At 38.8% G+C, this 26,448-nt stretch overlaps 2 long non-coding RNA genes across 5 annotated transcripts in view; one reads left to right on the top strand and one right to left on the bottom strand.

The window, feature by feature from the left end:
• Positions 1-26,448, top strand: part of LOC107126550 (uncharacterized) — a 340,932-nt gene that overhangs the window by 278,000 nt on the left and 36,484 nt on the right. The gene's annotated exons all lie outside the window — the stretch shown is intronic.
• Positions 23,380-26,448, bottom strand: part of LOC135967360 (uncharacterized) — a 70,828-nt gene continuing 67,759 nt past the window's right edge. The window contains exon 2 of the long non-coding RNA XR_010581408.1: positions 23,380-23,882. This is a non-coding gene — a long non-coding RNA (uncharacterized lncRNA). The remainder of the gene's footprint in view (positions 23,883-26,448) is intronic.

Here is a 26,448-nt window from a genome sequence, read left to right as displayed (position 1 = left end):
GAACAAAGCCATTTCTATTCATTTACATATTATTCATAGCTCTTTTGCACTACAAAGGCAAGTTGAAGAGTTATGATAGAGAGTTTATGGCCTTAAAGCCTAAAATGATTACTAGGGTCTTTATGAGCCTATAAGGAAAAAGTTTGCTGACCTCTGAACAAGAAGAAAGGACAGGGAAAGAGGAAAGAGAAAGATTATCAAGCAATTGCAAAACGAAGTGTGAAACCCAGAAGACTTTTTTGGCAAAGTACAAAGCGTCTCTCATCTCATGCAGTGGAGGGTAGAAAAAGCTACAGAGCTAAACCAGGACTTATTCAGTGAAGTAGCTGAGCTCCAAAAAAAGGTAAACTCTCAACTAAGGCAGGTCTGCTATGCTAAGGTGAGGACTCTGGTTAGAAAAGAAGAGAACACTGACACAGAGGATAAGAGCATCTAGGCTGATGCCTCCAACAATCTTTTTTTTTGTTTTTTGTTTTTTTTTCATTTTTTAATTTTTATCTTTTAATCTTTTTTTAAAAAATTATTATTATATTTTAAGTTCTAGGGTACATGTGCATAACGTGCAGGTTTGTTACATATGTATACTTGTGCCATGTTGGTGTGCTGCCCCCATCAACTCATCATTTACATCAGGTATAACTCCCAATGCCATCCCTCCCCCTCCCTCTCCACATGATAGGCCCCAGTGTGTGATGTTCCCCTTCTTGAGTCCAAGTGATCTCATTGTTCAGTTCCCACCTATGAGTGAGAACATGTGGTGTTTGGTTTTCTGTTCTTGCGATAGTTTGCTAAGAATGATGGTTTCCAGCTGCATCCATGTCCCTACAAAGGACACAAACTCATCCTTTTTTATGGCTGCATAGTATTCCATGGTGTATATGTGCCACATTTTCTTAATCCAGTCTGTCACTGATGGACATTTGGGTTGATTCCAAGTCTTTGCTATTGTGAATAGTGCCGCAATAAACATACGTGTGCATGTGTCTTTATAGCAGCATGATTTACAATACCTCTGAACCTTTTGAGCCTATAAAAGTGCCCCCTATCCCTATTAAGAGCTAGCATACCCTCTTTATTACTTGAAAAAAATGCAGAGATCTCTCCTCTGAGAAACAACATGTGCTTCTCTCAATATCTGTGCTATCTTCTCTCCTGGTCATTAGAACTATGTGTAGCAGCCAGACGTGTGCTGGGCCTGGAAAGAAAGGAAAAAGACTTTGCCTAAGTGGAGCTGGAGGGTTTACACAGCATATACTGGCAGGAGATGGGGGAGTATGTGTGAGACTAGATTCTAAGTCACTTGATCAAGGGGACTAAAAATATGGTTGGTGTATTAGTCCATTTGCATGCTGCTGATAAAGACATACCCAAGATTGGGCAATTTACAAAAAGAAAGAGGTTTAATTGGACTTACAGTTCCACATGGCTGGGGAAGCCTCAAAATCATGGCGGAAGGCAATAAGGAGCAAGTCACATCTTACGTGGATGACAGCAGGCAAAGAGAGTGTGTGGAGGGGAGCTCCTCTTTTTAAAACCACCAGATCTTGAGAGACTCATTCACTGTTAGGAGAACAGTGCAGGAAAGACCTGCCCCCATAATTCAATCACCTCCCACTGGGTTCCTCCCATAACACATGGGAATTGTGGGAGTTACAATTCAAGATGAGGTTTGGATGGGGACATGACCAAACCATATGAGTTGGTTAAGAAATATTTTATTGAATTAAGAGTATTCTTTTGAGTTACAGGGTTCAATACTATGGCAAGGACCCTAGAGATATGGCAAACTTGTTACAAAGATAGCTCTGGGAACATAAAAATGCAATAGCCCACATCTAGTCAGGATAAAATGTCATAGTTTTTATGGAAGAAGATGGAGGAAATTAATAAAAGAGGCAAGAAAGTAGGTATGCCAAAGTGGATATAATATCTAAAGCCCAAAAGCCCACCTGATACTGTGTTCTATGGGAAGACCCAGCAGGTATACAATTTACCAAGGCCATTAGGAAAGCTCTGATGAGAGGATCACTAACATCAAGAAGTTCAGCAATGGCTGTCGTTTATAGACCAGGGATAATGGTAGGAGAAACCATTACAGAACAGAGCTCACTGATAGCAATGGGATGATTGGATCAACTAAACAGTTGAACCCAGGTAACAGCATTTAACAGTCAGGTGGATGTAATTTTCATAAAAAGCAGCAGGGTTGGAATGGTAGCCAGGAAGATATGATCTGCAGAGAGTTATGAATTGTTAACAGACTGTGGCATCCCTCAGGGCTAAATAAGTGTGCATCTAACAAGGGTTCAACCTGTATCATTTAAAAAGATCATTTAAAAAGATCTCAAGATGGATCATCAGGAGGCTCAGGCAGTCTAAAAATCATGTTTCTTTGCCAACTTTCTTGTCCTGAGACAGTTTTTGGATTCTGAAGCCATTGATTGAAGAGGAGACTGGGCCTGTGGGAGGAAAGACTGCAACACCATGGCAAAAATACACAGTAATAATCTCTCCAGTCCTCCCACAAAGGGATATGTAGCAGTTTGCTCAGGGACATTGTAAAACAGAATACCTAAATATTTCAGGACTGTTGGACACAGTCTTAGAGTCAATATTGATACCTGGAGACATGAAATGTTTTTCTGGTTTGTTAAGATAATATTATATGGGGCTTAGGTTAAACATAAATGTGAAAAAATGCAGCTCATGGGTTCATTGGGTTTGCGATTACCCTGTGGTAATTTCCCCCGTACCCAAAAGTATAAATAAGCTAGAAATATCTGATAATTGTGGAACTTCCATATTTCGGTCCTTGGCCTGTGAGGTAAAAGCTATCTATCATAGTAGGGGGTGGTCAAATGCAAGTGCTTGAACTTCCCTACCCCTAGACAAGATATTAAATAAAAAACAATATTGTATTCCATGGGAGAATAGAAGTTAGTGCTGCCATTAAGGATCTAAAGAAATCAGGAGTGGTAGTCCCCATCATATCTTCATTTAAATCACCAGTCTGGTTCCTGTAGAGAAACCAGACTGATCCCATCACAAACTTAAACAAGTTGTAATCTGTACTGCATCTGCCATGCCAGACGGGGGATCTCTTGCCAAAAAAAGTTAACATGGCCTCAGGTACATGGAATGTGCCCATTGACTTGGCAAATGTGTGGTTCCTTATTCTGGTTAGAAAAGAGGATCAGAAACAGTTTGCTTTCCTATGGACTGGACAACAATATATACATTTATGCCCTCCACATCCCCAAATGCACTCAGGGCTAATTCTACTATCTTTTGTCATAATATAGTCTAAAGAGATTCAGGTCATGTGGACATCCCAAAGAATATCACATTGATATACTAAATCAAAGACATTATGCTAATCACGTTGGGCAAATGAGAAGTGACTAGCTTGTTTGAGGTCTTGGTAGCATACAGACTCTCAAGAAGGTAGAAGATAAACTCTATGAAGATTCTAGGGGCCCACAACATCAGTAAAATCTGAAGTCCAGTGATCAGGGGCATTTCAGAACATCCTCTTCAAAATAAATGCAAATTATGCATCTCGTTCCTCCTGTCATAAAGAAGAAAGCAATAAGCCTTTCAGGCCTTGGAATCAGTATAATTCACACTTCTCATATATTACATGATACAAAAGGCTGCTAGCTTTGAATGGGACTAGAATAGAAAAGGGTTCTTCAGCATGTCCAGGATATGGAACAAGCAGCCTGCCACTGGGGTCATATAACATAGCACACCTTACAGTGTTAGAGATATAATTGGTGGGAAAAGATGCCATGTGGAGTTTATGGCACACTCCAATAGGGAATCACGTGGTGTCTTGGAGTTCTGGAGCAGGGTCATGCTATCTACAGTGAAGAATTATACTCTTTGAAAAATAGCACTTGGAATGCTACTGGGCCCTAGTAGAGACAGAGTAAAGACAGATCATGGAGCATCAGGTGGTGATGCATCTAGAACTTATCAGGATCTAGATTTGGTCAGGCCTACCAAATTCCATGGTTGAGCAGGCCCAAAAACAATTCGTTGTAAAATGTAGTTGTGCCTTGTACATCTGGGATCAAGTACAAAAAAGACAAGAGGGCATATGCAAGCAGGATGAACAGGTGGCCCAGATCCCATGTCATCCATCACTCTTGTACCAGCGCTTCCCTCTCAGTTCATACCAATGACCTATGGGATTGCCTTATGACTGGCTAACGAAAGGAGAAAATCAACAGAGCTTTGTTTAAAGATGAGTTAGCTCTGTATGTGGGAGTTGGCTCTTTAAATGGATAATAGGTGCACTACATGGGCACTCAGGGGTGGACTTGAAAGATTGTGGCAAACAATCTTCCAGTAGGCAGAGCTTCAGGCTGAGCACAGTAATACACTTTGTGTTGAGGAAAATAAATGGCCCAGGGTTATAATTTACATAGACTCATGGGCAGTGGAGGATAACCCGGATGACTTATTAGGAATCTGAAGAAACAAGATTTGGAGATTGAGACCAAGAAATTATGGGGTTGAGGCATGTTGGTAAATATACAGAAGTGGAGAGAAAATGTGAAAATTTTTGTACCACATGTTAATATTCATCAGAGAATACCCATCATGAAAGAAACTCTAAATGACCAAGTAGACAAAGTAATTTGGCCAATGGATGTCAATTAGCCTCTTCCATTGGTCACCGCAGTGCTGATCCAATGGTCACATAATGAAGTTTTGCTCATGATCATACAGATGAAACCTACACATGGGCCCAAAAGATTATGCATGGGCTCCTACTTTTCAAGGCTGATCTAGCTACTGCCACTACTGCATACCCAAATTGCCCACAAAGAAGACCAATACTTAGCTTGTAACATGGCACCAACTCTTACGGAGACAAGTGGATCCTTGGTGGCAAGCTAAATATATTGGTCCCATTTTATCCTGGAAAGGGGTATCATTTATCCAGAAAAGAATAGATATCTGTTCTTAGAATAGACTTTCCTTTTCTTCCCCAGGCAATACCACTGTCTGAGGGCTTAGTATATGACCCTATATAACATCATGTAAGACCAGAAGACCAATTTTTCAGTAATTAGAATTTTGTATGGTATTCTATTCCTATTAGTGAGACTACCCGAGTCTATAAATTGGGTGAAAGCAAAAATGCTCCAGTTATCAACACTTTTAATGATCTACTTGAGGAATTTGTGTTTCTGGCACCTACAGATTTAAAGATCTTTGTCCCCAAATGGAAAACACATTATAAAGCAAGCATACCATTGAAGTAAAAATTATAGTCACTGCCTGAGAATTTAGAGTTATTTGTGTCCAACTACCAATAGGCATGAAAAGGCATAATCTTGGCAGGGGAAACTGATCCTGATCCAAGAGGAAATATGATTGCTATTACCTAAGGAATCTATTTGGCATCCAGCTGATCTACTTGGGTACCTTTTGGTTCTTTGTTGCCTATTTTTAATAGTAAGTGGATGAGTGCAGAAAACTGAGCCTAATAAGGGCATTTGACCAGGAACTCAGACCACTCATGAGTTCCATTTCACACCATCAGTGAGGTCACACCACCATATAAGATGAAAATCCATTTCACATCCATCAGGTAAGCCACTGGAGCAGAAGAACTAGGTGAGGATGAGGGAATCTACAATGGATAGTGTAACAGGAAGATGATTAGTATTAGTTGTGGCTCTGAGATCAACTCCAGTTTATCACAATAACTGGGGCCAGGACTAGAATGAGGGGACAAGGTGCAAAATTTAGGGAGACATTCAAGGTCATGCAAGTGCTGACCCTGCACCTGTATGATCCTGAGCATGAATGCTTCCTTAAGAATGAAGCATCTACAATCCATCAGAAAAACAAAACATTTATAACATATAGGAGCATAACAAAAATTTTAAGCATATATGAACCTAACAACAGAGCTCCAAAATACATGACATAACAACAGATAGGAGTGAAAGGAGAAACAGATAATTCAACAATAATAGTTTGAGACTTTAATACCTCATTTTAAATAATAAATAGAACAATTAGGCAAAAGGTTAACAAAGAAACAGAAGACATGAACAAGGCAATATTCTAAGTAGATCTGACATCTATGGAATACTTCACTTAACAACAGTATAATATGCAGTCCTCTAAATTACCCACCGAACATTCTCCAGAATATATCTTATGTTAGGCCATAAAACAAGCTTCAATAAATTAAAAAACATGGAAATTCAATAACTTATGTTCTCCAACTATAATAAAATAAAATTAGAATCAGTAACGGAAGAAATTTGGGGATATTAAAATATATAGATATATAAATTAAACGCATTCTCAAACAACCAATGAATCAAGCTAAGGAAATTAGAAAATACTTTGAGATAAATAAAGACAAGGACACAACATACTGAAACTTATGAGATACAGCTAAAACAGGAATTGGATGGAAATCTATAGTGTAAATGCGTATTTTTTTTTTTAAAAAAAGATCTCAAGTCAGTAACCTAACTTCCCACCTTAAAAACTTAGAAAAGAAGAGCAGACTAAACCGAAAGCACACAGAAGAAAGGAAATGAAATTAAAAAAAAGACAAGAGTGGAAATAAATAGAGAATAGAAAAACAATAGAGAAAAATCAATAAAACAGAAAGCTGGAGAGCCAAATCAGGATCTCAATCCATTCACAACTGCCACAAAAAGAATAAAATACCTAGGAATATAGCTAACAAGGGAGGTAAAAGATCTCTGCAATGAGAATTACAAAACACTGCTCCAAAAAATCAGAGATGACACAAACAAATGGAAAATCATTCCGTGCTCATGGATAGAAAGAATCAGTATAGTTAAAATAGCCATACTCCCAAAAGCAATTTATAGATTCAAGGCTATTCCTATCAAACTACCAGTGATATTCTTCATACAAATAGAAAAAAAAACTATCTTAAAATTCATATGGAACTGAAAAACAGGCTGAATAGCCAAAACAAACCTAAGCAGAAAGAAAAAAGCAGGAAGTACTACATTACCTGACTTCAAACTATGCAACAGGTCTACAGTAACAAAAACAGCATGGTACTGGTACAAAAACAGACACATAGACCAATGGAACAGAATAGAGAACCCAGAAATAAGGCCTCCCACCTACAACAATCTGACCTTTTACAAAGCTGGCAAAAACAAGCAGTGGGGAAAGGATTTGCCACTCAATAAATGGTGCTGGGATAGCTGGGTGGCCAGATGCAGAAGACTGAAACTGAAATCCTTCCTTACACTATACAAAAAAAATCAACTCAAGATGGATTAGCGACTTAAATGTAAAACATAAAACTATGAAAAGCCTGGGAGATAACCTAGGAAATATTGTTTTGGACATAGGACTTGGCAAAGATTTCATGACAAAGATGCCAAAAGCAATTGCAACACAAAAATTGACAAATGGGACATAATTAAACTAAAGAGCTTCTGCATAGCAAAAGAATATATCAACAAAGTAAACAGACAACCTACAGAATGGGAGAAAATAGTCACAAACTGTGCATCCAACAGAGGTCTAATATCCAGATCCATAAGGAATTTAAGCAAATTTACAAGAAAAAAAAAATCTCATTATAAACTGGGCAGAGGACAGGAGCAGACACTTTTCAAAAGAAGACATATATGTGGTCAACAAGCATATGAAAAAATGCTCAACATCACTAATCAATAGAGAAATGCAAATCAAAACCACAGTGAGATACCATCTCACAGCAGTCAGAATGGCTATATTAAAAAGTAAAAAAAAATAACAGATGCTGGCAAAGTTGTGAAGAAAATGGAATGCTTATATAATACTGCTGGTGGGAGTATAAGTAAGTTCAGGCATTGCAGAAAGCAGTATGGCGATTCCTCAAAGAACAGAATTACTATTCAACCCAGCAATCCTATTACTGGGTATATACTCAAAGAACTATAAATTTTCCTGCCATAAAGACAGATACATGTATATGTTTATTGCAATATTATTCACAATAGCAAAGACATGGAATCAACCTAAATGTCCATCATGGGTAGACTGGATAAAGAAGATGTGGTACATATATAGCATGGAATACTATGCAGCCATAAAAAAAGAATGAGATCATGTCTTTTGCAGCAACATAGATAGAGCTATAGGCCATTATCCTAAGCAAACTGATGCAAGAACAGAAAAACATACCACATGTTGTCACTTAATGGTGAAAGCTAAACAATGAGAACACATGGATACTAGGAGAGAAACAACAGACACTGGGCCTACTTTAGGGTGGAGTGTGGAAGAAGGAAGATGATCAGGAAGAATGCCTAATGGGTACTATACTTATTACCTGGGTGATAAAATTATCTGTACACCAGACCCCCATGACATGCAGTTTACCTATATAAACCTGCACGTGTACCCCTGAACCTAAAATAAAAGTTAAAAAAAGAAAGTTGATTTTTTTGAAAAGATTAACAACACTGACAAATCTTTATCTAGCATGACCAAGTGCAAAAGGGATAAGACTCGAGTTACTAAAATCAAGAATGATACACAGGACATCACTACCAACTTCACAGAACTAAAAAGGATAGCATGAACAATTGTACACCACCAAATTAAATAACCTAGATGAAATGGATAAATTCCTAGAAAGATACACCCTACTGAAACTGACTCAAGAAATAGAAAATATCAATAGACCTAAAACCGTTAAAGAGATTGTTCGTTTAAAAAAAAAAAAAAAGCCCACAATAAAAGCTCAGACTCACATGGCTTTACCAGTGAATTCTAACAAATGTGTAAAAGAAGAATGAATACCAAACCTTCCCAAACTCTTTCAAAAAGCAAATAGAAGAGGAGGGAACACCAATCAACTCATTCTATGGAGCTGGCATTACCCTGATACAAAAGTTATCTCAAAATCGAGGAGATACCTAAATACAAGAGCTAAAACTATAAAACTCTCAGAACAAAACATAGGTGTAAATCATTATGATCATGGATTGGACAATGGTTCCTTAAATTTAACACCAAAACAAAAGCTACAAAAGAAAAAAAGTAGATAAATTAGACTTCATCAAAATAAAAATTTTTGTGCTTCAAAGAACACCATAAAGTGAAAAGGCAACTCACAGAATGGGAGAAAATATTTGCAAATCATATATCTGATAAGAATGTAGTGCGCAGAATTTATAAAGAATGTTTGCAATTAAACAATAAAAAGACAACATGATTAAACAATGAACAAAGGATTTGAACTGAAATTTCTCCAAAGGCAAACAAATGGCCAGTAAGCACATGAAATGATGCTTAACATCAATTAGTCATTAGGGAAACACCAAATCAAAACCATGAAGAGATACCACTTTATACCCTGTAGGATGGCTATAATAATAATTATAATAAAAAGATAGGCAATAAGGAGGTTGACAGGGACATGAAAAAATCAAATCGCTTGTACATTGTTTTGGGGAATGTAAAATGGTAGTTCTTCAAAAAGTTAGAGTGACTTTACAAACCAGACATTCCACTCTTAGGTCAAAGAAAAGTTAAAGAATGTCCACACAAAAACTAAAAATGAAACACACAAAACTGAAAACCACTGGGCCATACACATTAAAAGGCTAGATTTTACAGTATGTAAATGATAAATCAGTAAATTGCCCAAAATGTAAAAGAGTGAGGCATCCACGGTGCAGAATTTAAGGAGGCATTTATTCTCATGCAAGCACCTCCTTAAATTTTGTGCCATAGTTGTTCCACATGCTTCACCCTAGTCCTGGACCAACCACCAAACTTCCCTTGTAAGTTTCTCACAGGAAGAGAGTCCTACTGAAATCCTGGAGAAGCCGTGCTGCAAAGGCACATGTGAAAGCTGACCCAATTTATACAAGGCTGGGGGACTATACTGGACATCGTTACGTGCCCTTCAGCTTTCCTTTGAGGAATGACTTGATCCACTAAGTGTGGTGAGTACTGCGAGCAGATAGCCTTGATCTGTCAGCCTCTTTAGGGTTTCCCGAGCTGCACAAAGACACCTTGGTCAAGGCAGTGCTGTTTTTGAGTCAGTCTACCTCCAGCAACTGACAGAAGAAATAATCTAAAGGCTCAGCCATTTCATCCCAATGTGAGATAACTTTCAAGCATCACTTTTAGCTGCACTGCCCCCTGTAGTGTAGGCTGAGGCTGTTGTCAGACCACCAGCATAGCTCAAATTCTTCCCCTATCCAATCATGCGTGCTTCCTTCCTTTAAACTGGTGCTGTTAGGACTTTGACCTAAGAGTGAGATGTCTGGATCATAAAGTCAGTCTAAGTTTAGCTTTTGGAAGAACTGCCAAGGGCACTTCCTAATAAACATTCTGTACATTAAACTCAATCTCAAGGTTTGCTTCCCTGAGAACCTAATCTACCACAGGGTCTAGGGAAATTATAAGCAAACAAACACGTGAACAGAAAACACACGAAACCCATTAGAAGTAACTACAACCTTCTTCAGGGATGTGCTACTCACTTATAAAGGTACTGGATCCCAGAATGAAAAGATAATCCCACCTCCGTTTTTAGAAAAATCATTCATGTGAATGGCCTAAATTCCTTTTCAGAGTGAAATGGGTTGTGGGGAGGGAGGCAATGAATAAGCAAATGATTATAAACACTGAGTCCAGCCACAGATGCTGGCAGTGGTGGTAGAGAATAGTGGGAGCAATGTGGTAAAGGCTGGCTGAGAAAGGGATCCATCACATTTTTCCCTCAAGGAGCTTACAGTCTTTTGATAGATGTGGAAGATAACCTATATAACCATATATCTTTGGGGCAAGGAAAATGGCTATAATCTGAAACTCTTTTTCTTAGAGTTTTTAGCTATCTTGTCCTGTTTCTTTTCTCTTTCTTCTTCCTCCACTCCCTCCTTTACAATACAGCCCCTGGTTCTTGCTGCACATACTCTTGCCCTGAAAGTCGGGGCAGCCTCCCAGAAAGTCTGTAGGACAGGCCACTGTATCACGGACTAAGATGCAGGCTCAGTGGGAAATCTTGTGAGGAGAAGCTGTTTTTGATGAGCAGGTCATGGGCCTCAGGACATCAGTCAAGATCCTTGTCAACATATTACTGTGGTTTGACAAAGAATTTCCAACATCTCTTATTCCATGAACATTGCTTATAGAATAACTCACTAAATATGGAATCACAGAACTTAGAGTCTATTTCCATCTTACCCTGGTCAGCCGTAGGGGTACATGGCATTGTTATTTGGTGGGTCTAGAGAGGTCCTTTTGCCTGTGATCTCTCTTCATGATTAGTAATGCTTTTCTTTTAGGTTGAAGGTTTTTCTTATCCATCCAAGCATAATCTTTTGAAAAATAAAATGGAAAAAATAAAAAACTATCTGAAGTATTAATACTTATGTTTATGATCCTGAAAAAGTTGCAAAATATCTGTGAGCTGGAGTTTACTTGGATATAAAATGAAATGAGAATGCCTGTGTGGCCCACCTATAGATTGTTAGAAAGATTAAAGTAATGAAGGTGAGAGTTTTAAAGCTACTATATAATTGTAAGGGATTACTATTTTCAGCTGTCTTTACTTCATTATAAATAATATCTGCTAATTTTATCTCTTTCTATCAGGATGGGAGTTTTAAAGGGAAAAAAGGGAGGGATGATTTGGGAGAAGTTACATGATTTACTTGTCAAAGGCAGATCTGGCCATGTGTCTAACTGGGAGATACTGGGAGAAACCCAACACACAAGGAGGGTAGAAAATTGCTGGTGACAATAAATTAATCACCTTGTAGCATTCCAAGAGAAAGCTCTGGGCCACATGGTGTCCAAAAAGTGTCAAATGCAGGTAACTTCACTTATTCATTCATCTATCCATCCATTCATTCAAAAAACATTTAACCAGCTTTGCTTCATGCTCAACACTGGGAGGGCTGAATAAAATACAGTCTCACAAAGTGGCAGCAGAGACAGGCTAATAGATCAACCATTTCAGCATAATGTGGCAAAGCTGCGATAGGGGTAGCAAAACTATGAGAGGAGTACAGAGGAGGAGCATCTAGATTGGATTAGGAAGCTTGAGAAAGGTTTCTTGGAAGAGGTGATGCTTCTGCTGAATTTAGAAGGGTGAGTAAGTCTTAGATGATGTGGGGGTAGAGGGAGCGTTTTCCTGGAAGAGGGAACAATATGTGCAAAGACTCGGAAGCGTAAAGTGCCTGTCATATTTTAAGGAACAAGTAGTTTCAAATGACTGCTTTGAACGTGTGTGATGGGTGGTGGGGTTAGGCGGGAGGAGAGGTGTGTGCAGGGGTGGGGATAACAGAGCAATAAGGGATGGTATAGCCAAAACTTCAGAACTTGATCCTGAAAGCTTTGTGAAATCTGAAAACAGGGTCACAGTGACACAGCCAGAATTACATTTTAGAAAGAGGGAAGAATTGATAGGAGGAGTTCACCTGGAGGCAGGAAGCTCAGTCAGAGACCAAACAATAGCAGTAAGGGCATGAACTGGCCATGAACTGGCCAGCAGGATGGGAAGCAGGGAGGAGAGCTAATAGAATCTGCAGAAGTTGAAAATATGAGGTTCTGTGACTATGAAAAGTGTGACAAGTCAGAATGACTCCCAGAGACTAAAATATACAGATAATTTGGGTTTAGTAACTTGCCACTTTTACTTAACTGTTTCTTTACCTCACTGGAAGGGTACATATCTGCTACTCTCAGCTTCTGGGAGGGGAACCTAGCATCATCTGCAGCTCCATGCAGTTAAATAGAGAACCAGTCCCAACATCAGTCACGCTCAGGCCATTATTTGCTTTAAGAAATTGAGCTCGTTTAAATAAGACTTTCACAGCATGGAGGTCTCCAGTTTCTGTCTTTGCACGGCCTGGATTCCTTGCCATACTTCCCTCCCCCCAGCCTCCCAGAGCAGTCAGTGGTGACCGAAAGCAGCCTTCTCCACAGGGTCCATCGTCTCCAGCTTATATTCCCTCTCCCAGCCACACGTGCCATCCGCTGTCGGAAGTGACAGATGATATTTTGGTCTTGGGATTTCCTCTTTGGAGTCTGTCTGTCACTTCTCCAGTCTGTGATGAATGCATTCTTAAGAGCTTAAAGGCTGTTTGACTAGAGCTGAGGCATCTATTTTAGGTTGAGAATTGCTGACATCCAGGAGCATTTTTTTTTAAATAGAATGAGTATTAGAAAGAGATGCCTGTTCTCTTTTATGTAGCAACATTTCTATGCTACCTAGTGATCAGGGATGGCATGGTACACTTTAGAATCCATCAATTATGGCCCAGGGTTGATTACAAAAATGGCCACAATTTCTTCCTCTCCCAGTATACATGCCCTTGCAATGTGACTTTGTAGTTTCTCCCATCAAGAGGGGAAGATTCTCTTTTTCTCAGGGCATTGCAAGAATGGGATTTTTCAGAGGGAAGAAGGAAGGGATGATTTGGGAAAAGTTATGTGATTTACTGGGTATATCACTCAGGAAAGGCAGGTCTGGATATATGTTTAACTAAGGGGCAGACTGTACTGCATCAACTTCAAAGATGAGGAGAGTTGGGAAGTTGCTGGGAAAAATAAATTCAGTTGTTCTGCAACTCTCTAGAAGACGGTCCTGTGCCACAAAATATCCAAAAAGAACCAAATGCAAATAGCTTCATTTATTTATTCATTCACTCATTCAAAAATATTTAGCCAGATTTTAATTTGTGTCTCTTGGGCATTACAAGAGTTGAGGCAGGTTAATAGGTCACCATTTTGAGTATAACGTGGCAACCCTAGCTGAGATTAGCTGAGCTCACCCCAGCCCAGGCCAGAAGAACTACCTATCAGAATCATGCATTAAATAAACAGTTATATTTTTAAGCCTCTAAGTTTTGAGTGGTTGGTTGTGTAGCAAAAGATAACTGCTGCCTAATCTAAATCTAGAGGATCCTTATTTTGGTCTTTATTTACCTGGAAAGATCTTTAGGGCTCCCCTGAAGTGGGTTATACCAAATTTTAAGGTAAAAATGTTTCCTGCGATAGATTGGAAGAAGATTTCATGAAGCTAAGAAAAATGCTTGGTTTATCACTGTTTGGAATATAGAACACAATCAGGATTAGTTAATTTTGTAAGGGTGAACAAGGAAGGCCAGACCCCAATAACCTTTAGAATTTACAAACTTATGAACATAATTAAAGATATTCCTTTAATTTTTTTATTGCCCTAAGTAACAATTGATTTGGTGATTTTTCTGTTTCCTTTTTATTAAAAATTTTTAGCTCATGAAAACCTTATACTTAGCTTATTTATCATAGAAAAAAATTACCTTTCAGTTTCTCCTGGGTAATCTACAAATTCTACACATTTTACCAAAATGAGCCATGTGGTGCCTGGGACAATGTGAAACTTTCAAAGGTCCCTTTTGATAATAAAATATAAAATATGAGCATAAAACATCAACTATTATGATAAATCTACTATGAACCTAGGACCCTGCTTAAGGCTCAACATTCATTATCTCATTCAATTATTTCGTCTACTCACATGAGGTAAAAACTACCCTCATTAGTGATTTTCCTTATGAAGTAACTGAGGCTTAGAGACCCCCTCCTAAGGCCCAAGTCAGCAAGAGGCAGCTGTGGCATCTGAGGGTGCTAGACTTTGGATGCCTTCCTCCTAGCCATCACTTTGTAGTGCTGTGTTTAGCTGGGATTGAATCCACACTCTGCCATTGTTCTCCGTTATTGCTTGTGGGCCAGCCATTCAGCTTTTCTGCATTTCTGTTCCTTCTTCTATATCAAGAAGGTAACAGTATACAGAAGCAGAAACGGAGGGCTGAAAATGCCATCTTATATTAATGTATTAATAGATATGAAAGCTCTTTGAGAAAGTAAAACACTACCTTTTCCACAGCAGGAAGTTTGTTTTTGTTTCTACAAAGATTGCCAAAGCAAGAAGTTTGAGGGCGGATCCCGGCAGGTCTCCACATTCCTCTGTCTCTTCTGCCTCTCTCTACATTAGATATAAAGGATGTTCTATAAAGATGCATGTTTTAAACAATTCCTAGTCCTGGTCCGCTAGACTGAGACCCAAACACCTTCAACCCTAACAGAAAACAAACCCTTTACCTAGAAGCTCAGGAACACTGTGTGATCTGTCACTGCCCTTTGAAAGAGGTAGAAACTGGTAGCAACAAGGATGTTTTATGAGTGACAGGGAAGGCAAAATGTCTGTGAAGATAAATGGTATTTATTAGGTGAGAAGGTTTAGGAAACTCCCACATATGGCCAGTGTATACAGCAGAAGGTAGTCACTGCCTTTGTGCTTCCTGAAGAATGCAAACCTCCTTCAGGATCACACTACATGGGATAGTGTTTAGAGGAAATGTTTTTTTTTGTTTGTTGTTGTCTGGAAATGGGATTTGTTCCTTGTGTGGTCCCAAGTAGTCCCAACCACACAGACACACAAACATGCAGACACACATACAGATACAGATACATAGGCACACACAAGCACACACAGAGACCCATGCCCAGATCACAAAAGATGCGCAGTATTCTTCTATTTTAAAAAAATATTTAACAAATATTACAGAAGGAAAATCAATAGATAATATAAGGCAAAATGAATTTTTAATTCCTTAACAAGGAAGAAGGGAAAATGTATAAAACGTTGACATCAGGCCCAAGGCCAGTGATGAGGGTTGCCCCGCTGGTCCCATAAATCTCGTGTAACAAGACAGAGATTACCAGTCATAAAGCATTTTGTCCTCACATGGTATCATTTCCATAAACACGGCATATAAAGAACACAATGATGAGTGCTAACTCAGGTCACTGGGGAGGAGTCAAATGTTAAAAAAGAAGATTTGGTTATCAAATTGAAGTTTTGAAGCTTGTCTCAAAAGGGTGTTACAAAACTGCGATAAAGAAATAAATACACATATATGTATGTGTATATAAATATATATATATGAATAATTACTTTTCCTCCAGTATTTCTCCATCAGCAGAAATCTAGACTGCTGAGTAAGGAGGGACATGATCCTTGCATTCACAGAGGCACTAACTGTTCTTTTGTGTGTCCTAAATGATGTCGCTGACATGCCTTTTACCCAGCCACACCCAGGTACTACTGGTGTACAGTTTAGGCTTACTGGACAATTTTAGTCCAGGTCACCAAAGCCATCTTCTGGCAAATGAGTCTTTGTAATTGAGAGAACTTCCATCAGTGTTCTATGACCATAAATAGCGGAAACCCTCTACTCTAAGGGGAAGTAAAGCTCATTTTCTAAGTCTGTTATCTGTGAGTGTTTTAACCCCTTGCTACCTCAGACAACTCCTAATATTCCAGTCTCACTATAGCCTTGTGGCTATTTAAATGTGAACCCACTCCTGGTTCTCTCTGAACTAGAAATATTGAAGCCGTGGCAACAACTTTATTAAACTCCTTCTCCTTCACCTGTAGAGGTCTATCTGCTGAGCCCCATGGGCAGCTGCAGAATCATAAACATCATGCCAATAACAAATTTCTTAAGCAACTTTTTCCTGTGGGGAGAAAGATCCCTCTTCCCTCCTTCTGAAACCAAACAAAAACCAAAACGGACTGTGCTTGCCTGCTTAACCTTTCTACCCATCTACCTAATCTGTTCTTTTACCATAAGTTCTGTGGCAAGAACAGGCACCTGTTAGCTGGCTCAGGGTGGGCTCTCACATTCCATAAGGATCCCTTAAAATCAGTATAGCCAAGATTATAACCAAACTTCGATATTCAGGAGGTTTGGCAACAGACCTAAATCCCTCATGTAAACCAGCATTCCTCCTGCCCAACCCCATTCCCCAAATCTGCCATCACACACATAAAACAGCTGCATATCATATGGGGACACCTAGGCACCCTAGGTCTCAATACGAGTTCAAGGCAGCTGAGGTTGCACGTATTTACTAATTGATTCACTTATTAATTCAACAGAAATATATCTCTGGCACTGTGTAAGGTGCTACGAAGCTTCAAAGATAAAAATGGTAATGTCTCTGCCCCCAGTGAGCTTTAAACTTTGACTGTGACTTGGGATTAGATGACACTTAAACTTTCCATGATGGTATTTTCAGAGGCTCATTAAAAGAGGGGGCACAGATGACTGATTTAAAGGAGGACAGATAAAACTGAAGGATTAGAAAATGAGGACTATTAGGAAAAGCTAGAGGAGGCACTGTTATTTAGCACAGAAGGAAAAAGCTGAAGTGACAACTTAATAAGAGTATTTGAGTGTATAGAGGATGGACTCCATTATGGTTGTATCGTCCATGAATTTACCTAAAACCCTTTTTGAAGCGAATTGTCTTTTTTAAGTTTGCGCTAGCTCTTGGAGTAATGAGTTCCTTATGTGAACTGCCTGCTGTGTGAAATAACACATCCTTTTGTGTTTTCTGAAATTTCTTTCCTCTAAGCTTATAAGAACTCCCACTTATTCTGAGTTTCCAAGATTTAGTGAGTAGGTCCCTCTGTCACGTGCCCTCTACCTGTACACTGCATGACTTAGCAGGTTTCTTTTATATCCTTCCTCGAGTTTCTATTTTTCTGAAGATTCTTTGTTTTTCCTCATAGAGAAGACCATCAAAATTTGTTATCAGATTGGCTACACATTTTCCTGAGATTTCTCTATGTCTGGTGTGTCTTTTAGGGGGTATGTTAAACCTAACACACCTGTCAGTCAATACACTGTATTTAAATATTTCAAAACACATTATTCCCCTCCCACATATTATAATATCTCTAAAATGAAGATATGTCTTATAATCAAGTTAAGAAAGCGATGTATCAAAATTTAATTGTTTTCTTTCTTAGTGGTAAAGAAAGATAATGATGTGTCTTCACCTTCACTTTCAATCTCACAAAATACAGTATTGGTCTATTGTTGGTGTTCTTTAGGGAGCAGTAGGCACTAAGGCATAATGGTAATACTTATGAGATGCCTCAGGATTTTGCTAATGTGTGCATTTGTTCAATGTTAATCAGGTGCTTTTTTCCCCCACCAACTTCTCTGTTGTTTAAGAGACTGAGGCAGTGTCTCTGTTATTACACCAAATACCCGTCAGTGCTTAAATGATGCCAACCAACAAGACTGGCGAGGATACACTTGTAACCTGGCTTCAATTCTTAACCTGCTTCCCAGGCAAAACCTTCAGGATTGTTTTCTGTATTGGTTCTGTCTAGAAGTTTAGTAAAAGAATATCTACCCCACATCCTACCAACCAGGTTAGAGGATAAAAGCCAAGACAATGTGGGGATGGTACTCTGAACTCCTGGGAAAAAACTGTAGAAAGTAGCACCATATCGTTATTATTGTCATGTTCACCATGTCCCTTCAAATCTAACCCATTCTGGAGAATGAATTTTCAACTAAAGTACAACTCTGTAATCGGAGCTTAATTGGAGGCAGAGACTGTTCAGCAAGCTTCTCGGCATGATTCTCCTTTCTATGGCAGATTGTATTTCACTTTGCATAATGAGGCAATCTTTCTATTTACTGATTATTTCCTTATGTAACTTGAGCACCGAAAGGAAGTCACCACCAAGACCTCAAACTACTGACTAATAAACATATTTCCAACTCCTGATGTGTAGAGCACTTGAGATACCTCTCTCGCTTGCAGACTGAAGTTTGTGCACAATATATGTCAGAGGTCATATTTTGCCAGGAGGCAAAGTTTACATTCCTGGCATTTTATTTAGAAAGCCAGAAGGAAAAGAATGAGGTAAAATCTCCATGGCTGGCATCTTGATGGTATGAGAGAGGATGTGAAATCCCTAGAGCTTCTCTAAGAATCACACAGCTAACATTTGCATAGTACTTTATAATTTCATGTTTATTGGCTCCTCATTAGCACCATGATAGAAACAAATAGAACAGGTATTTTACCACTTTGTATATTAAAAAAAGCAATAATTGGGGCAGACAGCTTGCCCAAAATCACACAGTTAATAATTGAGAGAGCCAAGAATTGAATCCAAGTGTTTTTGATCCACAGCCCTAGGAAAATGATGCCTGTTTCTCTATTGATTCTGTCTACAAGTTTAGTAAAATAAAATCTACCCCACATCCTCCCAACCAGGTTTGGGGATAAAAGCTGACAATATTCCAGGCCTTACTCCCGTCCTTGTGACAGCCAGAACTAGTGTCCACCAGTATTAGGTCCCTGATGGTTCAGACAAGGGTGCCAACAATGTTGCACCAGTTCCTTAGATCATTTCATCAACCATCCAGTTTGTTTCAGCAGCATAGGCCTGGTGTAACTTCACACGCTCTAACCATAAAATTGACCTTCCAGAAATGTTGCCTTTCTCCCATTTTTGCTATAACATCTCCTTTCTTGTTTTCTGCATCGAATTTATCCTATTATATACCTTTTGTTTATTTATGTCTGTTTACTGTCCATCTACCCAGTAGAATGTAAGATGCATATGGGCATATATTGTTATACACTCAGGGCTTAGCATGGTCCCTGTCACAGAGTGGTCATCCAACAAATATTTGTTAAATGAGTGAGTGAATACAAGGTGCCTGAAATGGCCAAATTTCCCAATCAACACCAAATTTAACAGCATGGACTTTTATAAGTGATCCAGTTTACTATGGATTTCATTTCTTTGAACAACCCTGTGTTCGAAGTAGTCATGGTGTTTGATAGTGTCAACCCACAGTCTTGAATTGTACTGCCAGGAATAGCATATCATCTGCATTTAATTATACATTTACTGTATTATAAACCGTGGTTATCTCATTACAACTGGAGGCAAATTAAAAGGAATGCCAAATAGCACACTAGGGACCACTGTGGTGATATAGTCTAGACTTCAGAATAGCAGTGGCTGTATTTATGGTCTTTCTGGGTTCAACTACTTTCATAATTCTTCGTACTAACTCAATGAACCCTCTAATTTTTCCAAACTTATGTAAGCAACCTTGGTAACCTGGTAAGAAAAAAAAAAAAAAAAAACCCTATATTCAATGTAGCATGTATCTTGTACATTCAGCAAATCTCTCCTCTGCCCATAAACTATCTCTTGTAAGGCTCAGCAAAGCTTCAGGAAAAATCTCTAATTTCTCTCAATAGCATTGAGTTCCTCTGGGCAGACATTGTGTAGTGCTGGTCGATGTGCTTGTTAAATTGACCCAGTGCTTATGTTTTAGTTAGAACTGATGACACTGACATAAGTCAATATTACTTATCACTGCCCTTGATCTGCTCCTCAGGATAGGAACTGCATGCATTTGCTTCCAACAGGTTGGATGGACGTCGGCAGTAAATAATAAATTATAAATATAGGTCACCTGCAGATCCACAGTGGCCACTGACAACTATAAGCTTGCTTCCAGGACATCTGAACCAATAATACCTCCTCCACACATCCTTCCAAACCACTTCCTTTTCGAAATATATTATTAGGCTAGTGCAAAAGTAATTGTGGTTTTTGCCATAACTTTTAAATGGCAAGAACCTCAATTATAGAATCTCACTTATCTCGCAGTAGAGAAACACAAAATCTAGACTTAACCAGGTCTGCCACCCAGGAATATAATCCTTACTTGCTGAGACACTTTGGGATATACAGACATGTTTTTGCTAAAAAGTAAAATGTCTTTGGGCTCTCAAAGTGTATGAAAATGTATTAATTTATGGATCAGCAAAATGAAACAATATGCTTGTCTTAAAACCACAGTATTTTGAGGAAATGAAGTCCAGCCTCATCTATGTAGTTTAAGAATCCAATATGTTCCCATTAGAGATGAAAAAATGGAGACCCAGAGAAATAAAAGACTTGTCTGAAGTCACGTGGTTACTTAGACACAGAAATGTTGTCTTTTCAATGTTCAAATCAATATGGTGTGTGGATGCTAGAAAAGGGGATATGGCTGGGTTTGTAGACTTACACACCAGGTGTAATGTTTCTAAAGTTCCTTTCTGAGTAGCTACTCTCAGTTTTTGTGAGGCTGTGGTTCACTTAACTACAACTCTGAAGCTACCTGGAATTAAGGCAGTCTTTAGGAGCCCTTGAGGTCTTTGTTGTCATTTTAGAATGTAGTTATCTTAGTACATTGCCTTGGGTTGGTGGTAGAGGGAGTAGTGGTGGCTGAGGGGAGGGGAGAGGCAAAAGGAAAATGATAAAAGTGTGAGTCCACATTCTCTGTGGACCAGGGAGAATAAACCTTTAGTGGCAGAGGATACCTATGCTTTGTCCCAGCTGTGCCAGGCATGAAGAAGCAGCCCTTTGTTATAGACCCTGTTTTGCCTGACCCAGGAAGACGAATGAGTTAAAAGGAACTAATTGCCTGTTACATTCTAGGATAGCCTTCTATTTCAGGTTAATTGCAGAGGTTTCATCTGCTAGTCAGTGCTCTTGATTTCAAAGAGCAGTTACTATGGATGAGGGTAAAAAAATTTTGGACACATCCCAGCATAATATGGTTAAGCCTTGAGATCACTTTTGAGAATTCAATGAAAAGCACTGTTTATCGTATGATTAACCAATTACAACAAGAAATTTAAGTGTTGTATTCATTGTTTCACATGACAGGCCACCAGAAAGATTAAATTTCATTCTCCTATTTAAGATTTACTCTCACTCTTAGCTTCAAGAGCAGGGCACAGCTAAGGTTCGTGTGGTGGTGGGTCTGTGAAGAAATTGAAGGGTGATGCTTCTGCACTTTGATTTGTTCCATGTAACCTGGCTCTGGTCTTGTTTCCTCAGAGGATTATGCCTCTCGTGCATTATGTTTCTAGAATGTTAGCTATTCTGTCTGATTCACATCCTAAACCACTTTACAGTGTCATGTGTCACTGAGCTGGGCTGTGTCATTGACTCTCTGAGGTCTCTTTAAATATGAGCATCTAGTGACTTTGGGCAGAATTATCATCAGTGAGGTGATGAACTTGCCTGCAATCAATGACTGTGTAAATCTTCCTTAAAAACAACACAAAGCAAAACCCAACTAGTTCACCACCTGAAATGTAGTAACATTCCAAAATGTGATTATTCTGAGAAGACAAAAAGCATAGCCATGTCACCAATTAGTCTGTGTATATGAAAGGGCCAGAATGTACACAGTTCATACTGACTGAGAATTTTCCAGGGCTACTTTGCTGGAGATGAATGTCTAGGATGTGATGAATTGCTCCGGGAATATCCTTCTCCCTGGTGGTAGGGACTTTTGGTAGCCATGAGTTATCCTAGTAGGCTTCTAATAGAGGTGGATTTTGAAGAGAAGGAGTAGCAAAGTAGGTAAGACCTCGGGCACTGAAACAAGACTGCCTGGATATGAAATGTGGGGCCATTACCTATTAGATATATGACTTTGGACATGTTGTTTGTGAACAAATCTCTCACCCATTGTCCATAAAGCAGGAACAATAATACCACTAACCTTATAGAGATGTTGAAATAATTGGATATATTAATACATATTAAGCATTAGAATAATGCCTGGCATATAATAAGTGCTCAGAAATGTTACACTTACTATTAATGATAATTAGATTAAACTGTCTATCTAAAGTAATGTTGAAGAGGGACCAAACCATAAAAATTTATCAATTTCTTGGCCTTCATGAAAACTGCTACATAGTGCAATGGAAAAGTCATTGATTTAGGAATTACTTCTAGCTGTGCTACTTTGGGATCATTATCTTACCTCTCTAAGATCCAGCTTCTTATCTGTAAAATGAAGTAGTAATATCCACCTGATGGAGTTATTATGAGGATTAAATAACACCATACATAAGAAACATTGTGGCTGATACAGAGTAATGGTAATATATGTCACTCCTCTTTGCCTTCCCAGCCAAATTGAGTCAGCTGGGAGCTAAGGTCATGTTTTTTAATCAGATTATTTCAGAATGAGAAGGGAAATAAACTTAATTATGAATCTAATAAGTGTTTATTGAGAACCTAAGTGTGCCAGGCCCCATGCTGGGCACTTGGGATACCACAGAGAATGGACCCTGATCTCCCAGAGCATGCATTGTACTGAAAAGATCAGCCTTGGTGGATAAGACATCCTCATTTTAATATTCAGGAAGGTACAGGCTGGGCATGGTAGCTCACACCTGTAATCCCAGCACTTTGGGAGGCTGATGTGAGTGGATGACCTGAGGTCAGGAGTTCGAGACCAACATGGCGAAACCCCATCTCTACTAAAAGTACGAAAATTAGCCCAGTGTGGTGGCAGGCACCTGTAATCTCAGCTACTTGGGAGGCTGAGGCAGGGAGAATTGTTTTAACCCAGGAGGTAGAGGTTGCAGTGAGCAGAAATTTGGCCACTGCACTCCAGCGTGTGTGACTGAGCAAGACATTGTCAAAAAAAAAAAAAAAAAGGTACAAAAGGAAACATTGGTAATTATTATTATTTTATGAAAGAGAAGATCCAAGGATATTTTTGTTTGAGAAGGAAGTTGCCTTTGGATTCTTTTCTCTCCTCGAGTTGGTCTGCCAAGCCCTGTCACACCATGGCACCTGAGTTGGTGCTTCACTCACAGAGAAAATAGAAGTCTAAGGGAACTGCGTGTCACTGGTTAGGTTAATTTCACTGTCCCATCTGTCTTCATGGCTCAAGATCTTCACATGCAGTTCCATAATCCTTTGGAACTCAAGACCATATATTGGTTCTCACTAAGAGCTTACTGGCTGATTTAGCAGAAATTTGAAAAGGTGGCTACATGCAGATGTGCTTTGTGGAACTCAAAATAATGAAGTGCTTCATTGGGAGCTTGCAGTTTTACCTCATCCAAGCTACCTAAAACAAAATGAAGACTTTACAGGAAGAAAAACTGTAGTCTGTGAAAGGGAGGTGTGTGGTACAGCTGAAGAAGTATGAGCTTGGAATTGGATCAACCTAGAATCAAGAGAGAAAAGTAGTTATTTTCTGGAGTCAGAAATACCTTGATTTCATCATTTTACTAGCTACACGACTTTAAGGATGTTACTCAACCATTCTATGCCTCAGTTTTTCAATCCACAACATTTGGGTAATAACATTAACAACTTTGCATAATTGAATATAATTAAACTTCTCCAGAAAATGTTCTGGGGGAAAGGAAGGAGGTGCTATCCCAGGATCATGCTGTGTGTGACAAGTGGAGAGATTGCTATAGGCAGGGGAATGGCAAGAAAAAAACATGTCCCATATTCTTTGCTTTGTGCTGGGGAAAGAGGAGATACACGAAAGAAAGAAAAAAATATTAATTGAATATCTGAGTGCTAGACACTTTCCACACATTATTTAATGAAGTCTTCACAAAAATCCTTAAGAAATGGTAGCTTACATGACCTACAGTTTACAGATGAGGAAACAAATGGAAACTTCAAAAATTTATTGCCAATAAATGTCAGAGCTAAAAGTCAAGCTAGCTAATTCCCAAAACCCATCCTCCGCCCACTCTTCAAAAGATGAACAAGACCTTTCTTCAAAGATGAACAAAGTCTTTCTTCCAAGGAGCTCACAGTCTGGCATAGTAGAAGAACACTATCATTATGTGGGATGGCATGACTTTCATAATTACAGACTCTTCTGTACAAATGGAGCTTTCTTTACTTCCTTATATCTGAATTTACCTTAATTCTTAAATCTCAAATTCCACCAATGGGAAAAATTTTAATATCACCTCTTTAAGGTTAACACAGTCACTTCTACCATTTTACCCCTCTTTTTTTTTTTTTTTTTTTTTTTTTTTTAATATTCAGTCAGCTTAGGATTCTTTCCTCTGGTTCCTTAACCCAGGCACTCAAAAAATATTCTGGCATTTAGACTGTGGCAGTTCTCTGATCTTGCTCACTTCTGCAGAGGGGAAATCCATACCTCTCTCCCTACTGTTCCTATCCTAATTTTCACAGTCCCATCATGGTCTAAGCCCTATCCCACCATCAGGAGACATCTCCTTCATGACACTCAAGTGAATGCCCTTTTCTCATTAAGCTTTCCACTACATTGCAGTCCTTCAGGACAATATTGGATTACCACATGAGATAGTTGATGACTGGGGACATAAGCTATCTGTCACTAAATTGTGACTCTGGGTTTTACCTGAAAAACAGAGAGCTCTCCATATGCCTACTTCAAAGAATCATTTTACTGTTCTAGCACACTTAATGAATAGCATTCAAGTTCTCTCTTACATCTTGTTCTCCCCCACAGAGCCTTCAAGTCAAGGACTTTGAGTGTTTAGCACATAGCTCAGTTCCTGGTAGATGGTGAGCACTCAGTCTACTTTAAAACAATGTAACAAGCAATTCATGAACCCTGAAAAAAATACTTAAAAACCAAAGACAGGTCTTCCTGAAGATCACTAAATGACATCCAGAGTTCTTCCTTGAGGATCTTATTTGTATTTAGCCCAACCAAATGAGAAAATATAGGGGCTAAGTTAAGGAAGAAAGGTAGAAAGTCATATGGAGATTAATTGGGACAAGAAACAAGGGAACAAATACTGAGCACTCTGCGTGAAATCCAGCGTTAACTCCTCTGAGATAACTCTGTGAGGAAAGTCTTGCCAGTGCTGATCAAGTTATAATTAAACAAATGTGGCATAAAACTTTTTATTCTCTTTTAGTTCAGACAAAATGGTTTTGGACTTCTTTTTAAATGTCTTTTACTAAAACTCAAGGGAAAGCATAACGACAAACTATTTCACTTACATAAGGATATAAATTTTCCAGAAAGTAGGTGTTGAATCCAAATCTGGATGAGAACTAGCTACAAGCTGGCTTTGATGTGAATAGTTCCAAGCAACAGCACTTTGAAGAAAATTCACTAAATCCCGGAACCCAAAGTGTTAATTCTGGCTTTTTTTTTTTTTCCTGGTGAATTGTGACTTTGGTAAGAAAGGATGTCAGACGGTATGAGCAACTCAGTTAGTATGAGCAACTATGCTTCAGCAGTAATCAAAGACCAGATAGAAAATCTAGGAGAAAGTTTTAAAAAGGGATAATGTTTGTTGAGTCTCTATTAAGTACCAGGCATCTTAAATCACATGATTCTTACAATTTCATAAGATGGGTGTTACTATCCCCATTTTATAGATGAGGAAAATCTCGGGATTTTCTGCATCAGATTTTCTTCTCTGAGGAGATCTCATACCTTCTTTGGTGACACAAAAATGAATTTGATGAAATGTAGTAGCTTTAGTATTTGAAATAGAAATTGTCTCTAAGATAGGAAACAAATGTGGAGATCAAAAGTAGGGCAGGGTTTGCAAATCTGTCTAACAATAAAATGAGAAGGAATTAGGTCAGTGGCAGAACTCTTGCCTTGGACTGGGAAGTTTCAGGGGAGTTCAATGCAGGTGGGGTATGGGATATGATCCACCTGTTAGGTAATGAATAAAAGGGAGTGTACCTTGGATTTGGGAAGTATTCTTGGAACCACTAGTAAAAGCCAATAACTCCTATTGTTTCTCAAGGGT

Source organism: Macaca fascicularis, chromosome 1, assembly GCF_037993035.2.
Source record: "Macaca fascicularis isolate 582-1 chromosome 1, T2T-MFA8v1.1".
In the NCBI taxonomy this organism is placed as follows: domain Eukaryota; kingdom Metazoa; phylum Chordata; class Mammalia; order Primates; family Cercopithecidae; genus Macaca; species Macaca fascicularis.
The sequence above is the reverse complement of the archived record's forward strand: the minus strand, read 5'-3'. Positions and strand labels throughout refer to the sequence as shown.